General features: G+C 42.6%; 1 long non-coding RNA gene across 1 annotated transcript; it reads right to left on the reverse strand.

The window, feature by feature from the left end:
- Positions 1–386: 386 nt before the first annotated feature.
- On the reverse strand, positions 387–3,397 carry LOC120977886. The gene is made up of 3 exons (XR_005773992.1): positions 3,385–3,397; positions 1,907–1,911; positions 387–610 (listed from the first exon to the last, which is right to left on the reverse strand). It is a non-coding gene; the product is annotated as an uncharacterized LOC120977886 (long non-coding RNA).
- Between the last annotated feature and the right edge of the window lie 645 nt (positions 3,398–4,042).

Raw genomic sequence — 4,042 nt, forward strand, 5'->3', positions numbered from 1 at the left:
AAAGCTCAGTGTGAGAAGTGAGCTAGTCATTAGCGTTAACAGGTCTTGGCTGCTTTTATGAGTCGTCACTGAGCAATCGAAAGTCTATAGCTTAAAGTGTGGCAATTACCTAAAGACAGTGGAGGCGGCCATGGTGTGGGTTCCAGTCAAAATCGACAAGAAGTAAATCAAATAAAGGGTTTATCCCATGACTAATGTAAAAAATGAAAATCAGACATCATACAGTACATGACAACCTCTTTCTAACAATGCTAGAACCAGCCCTGTACCTCACATGGATCCAGAGATCTCCCCATTCATTGCTCTGCTAGATTTATATCAAGCTGACCGCTCAAGGGGAGTGTCTTTTCTGCTGCATCTAAGGGGGCGTGTCCATACTCTCCCTATCACAGCTCAGGAGGCAGATGAAGGATGAAACTGAGCATGTGCGGCCTTCTCAGTGAGCAGGTCAAAGATATAAGAAGAAAACTAACAGCAGGTGGTGCTATACAGATACATTTTATTGGATAACTCTGTGGCTATGCTAAACTTTTTGCTACATGCAATTACAAAAGTATTCATATCCAGATGCTGGTTTGAAAACTGTAGAATATTTTTTGTGGGACAACCCCTTTAATAAATTAGTTCAACAGGTATCCTGATGCGGTACATTGTGTGTAGGGTACATGTTTACTGTTTATCTGTGCCGGTCTTGATATCTCCTATGCTGTCGGAGAGTGTGCCTTGCCATAAATTAGGCGCATCCTACTGCAGTCTGTGCACCTAAGCAAAAATCTACGGGAGCTCCGAGCTGCGGTAAATTTCTAGCTTCATTTGCGCCAGAAAACTAGCATAAATGAAGATAAATTTGTCACAGTAGATGACCACGCCCCCTTTAAAGTGGCAAAGGTGGTGTAAAAGCCTGGAGATGTGGCAATTTTAAAAAAAAGTTGCAGTTTAAAAGCCGCAAACACATAGTTTGTGACTTTTTAACATTCCGTTTCAGGTGCAAGGGAGATGATAAATCTCCCCCATGTGTTGTCACAGAATTAGGAGGGGGCTGAATTTACGATTAAAAGTGTGCCAGTCATTTGGTGCAATTTGCAACCAAAAAAACTGGCATACATGCTTTGCACCACATTTATCAAGTGTTTTAGATACTTTTCTCACCATTTTACAACTGGGGGCATGGCTTATCAAAAGGGGTATGGTTTTGTGTAAAATGGGGAGTGGCCTAATCGCTAAATTTTGGCGCATTTTTGTAAGAAAACTAAGCCAATTTATAGGTGGTGTAAACTTAGACTAGACCATGTAAAGATGAAACAGATTTATCCTCCATCAGCCACTGTGATAAATCTGGCATAGTTTAAAGGGGTTGAGTACCTTGGGGGTTTTTTGGGAACCACCCTCCCCCCTTTGGGAAGACCTGCAAAGAAAAGCATACTTACCTGCCTCCTCGGCTGCTCCACTGAGCTCCCAGGATGTAAACGTCCAATTTCTGGCCACATCGCTGACCTGCTCTCCTTGCTTCATGTCTAATGGTCATGTGATGCAAGGGGAGCAGATTAATGCTGTGGCCAGCGATTGGCTGCAGCAGCATCAAAATGGAAGATTACAAACTGAGAGGGCAGTAGCCAAGGCCAAGGAGAAAAGGAGCAGGGAGTCAGGCGCCGGGAACCAAGAAGGTATGCTTCTCTTCGGAGGTCTGCCCAAGAGGGTGCAGGGTTGTCAAAACTCCCCCCAAAAGGTGCACAACCCCTTTCAGGCTAAGTTTACACTGTCTTACTTTTGGACAGTGTTAGTAATTTCCGTGCTAAACTTCCCAGGCAAAAATAGCACCATTCTAAAACTTGGACACATTTCGTTGGCGCACAGACTGAATTCTGGCATAAATCTGGTCCAGGATTCAGGTCCCCGACAAACATACCACAGCTGGACAAAATGTTGGTGCACAGACACATTTTTTTGGTGCACAGACACATTTCTCCCTCTTTTTTTTATGCCACCTGGAAAGAATTCTGGTGTAAATCTGGCATAGGATTAATGATATGCCAAATTTATAAAGGTCCATGTGTCTGAATCATAAACAGGGTGGATTCGGAACTTAAAGTGGCCCTGGAAAAAAGCCTAATAGTGGCCCCATGTTGTAGGCAGGTCCAAATTGGCAAAAGACAACACAAGTAGGCAGGGCCAACACAAATAGGCGATACCATAGTGCAGCATAAAATACCACCCCATTAGAATCTAATATCCCAGTACACCACAAAATACCTTCCCAGCAGAACCTAATATCCCAGTACACCACAAAACACCTTCCCAGCAGAACCTAATATCCCAGTACAGCACAGAACACTGCCACCCTCGCCACAGAATTCAAATGTATCACCGTCCATAGGAGTCTGTGAATAAAGCCCCAGATGGATGAAGGCTTTGATACAACCATAATATATATTAGAGAATAAACTGATTTTGTAAGGAGAAATGGCGTGACTGCCTGGTGCAGCCTCATACTTGACTTTACTGAATTTTCATGTTCCAGTGTTCGCAGTCCTCGAATGACTAAGCTCTGTCTGGCACAGCCCAAGCACAGGAAGAATATATTAGGCAATTAAAAGTCTCCTTTTTTCTGGTTCCTGCAGATTTTTAATGTACGCTTGAAATCTTTCAGGTTGTGAAACAGCAGCACCTGCTGGGAATGAACCAGATTTCACTGCAAATAAGGGTACGGCCACACGGTCAGGATTTCTGATACAGTTTTGGAAGCCAAAACCAGGGGTGAATTCAAAAAAGTCTTATCTGACAGTTATACTTTTTCTATGTTTATGATCCACTTCTGATTTTGGCTTCCAAAACTGGGTCAAGAAACTTGACCGTGTAGCCATACCCTTGGTTAACTCAGTGAGGGTGCAATCACACAAAGGTTTTTTTATGCACTTTTGGATTTTCTATGTGTTTTTTTTTTTTTGCAGTGTTTTTATGTGGTAAAAATACCAGCTCCATATGTTAGCTAAAAGTCTAGGGGAAATAGGAATTGCAGGATAAAGTGTGTTTTTCTTGATTAGGTGGTATTTTTTTGTCTTTCTTGTTCTTTTAAAAAAATGCAGCATGCTAGAGCTTTTGTTGTTTTAGGGGAAAAACAGCATGAAGAAAATGCTAGTAGTAAGACACACTAGGGAAGATTTACTAATGTATCTGCGCCAAAAATCTGTCTAAAAAGTGGCGCAAATTGGTGCATACACGGTTTCTATACTTTCTCTAACATGCTTGATAGGGTGGGGATTAGCATAAAGTTGTCAAAGCTTCACAGCATGGGGGTAGGACCTACAATGTGGCATTTTGCACAAATTGTCAGTTCTGGTGTGAAAATCTGTCGTCATCCATCCTGAGCTGCTTGTCTAAGCTTACGTCATCATTATCATTAGTTAATTTGGGCTAGTGTGTACAAAAACACCAGAAAAATACACTACAAAAACCACAGCAAAAAATGCAGGTGGCAAAAAATAAACTGCAAAAGCTTATTCTGATGTTTGTTTGTTTTTTAGGGAGAAAAAACGCAACTGATATATTTAAAGACCCATCTCTTCTTTGCAACCCTTCCTCCCGTGCAACCCCCACTCCTGTGGCTGTGGCCTTGCAGACATTCAGTCCATTTCCTACAGTGTCTCTATATATGTAATTTTAGAATACTGTTGAGGGTGCCCTGACAATAAAATCTTTTAGTCCTCCTCCTGTGCAGGCCCCTTCTGAGTTCGGGCCGCTTTCCCTGCTTCCTCTATAGCTACGCCCCTGCAGTCACTGCTCCATTAGCAGAAGAGCCTCAGCGCTTGCGCTGCTACTTAGAGCAACAGTCCAGGTATGAGATTGACAAGACCGGGTGAGATGTCTGGACCTATCAATCAAGGGGGAGAGGGGGAGCGCTGTTTAAGAACTCTGAAAGTCAAATCCATTCACATAAATCGATTCACTGATCTCTGTTTGTACAACTTCTGCCTTTATTTGGCCTCATTCACATGTCTGTGTTCATGATGACATCAGTGACAAGATGGTCAGTGGTTCATCTATG

This window comes from Bufo bufo, chromosome 8, assembly GCF_905171765.1.
Source record: "Bufo bufo chromosome 8, aBufBuf1.1, whole genome shotgun sequence".
NCBI lineage: Eukaryota > Metazoa > Chordata > Amphibia > Anura > Bufonidae > Bufo > Bufo bufo.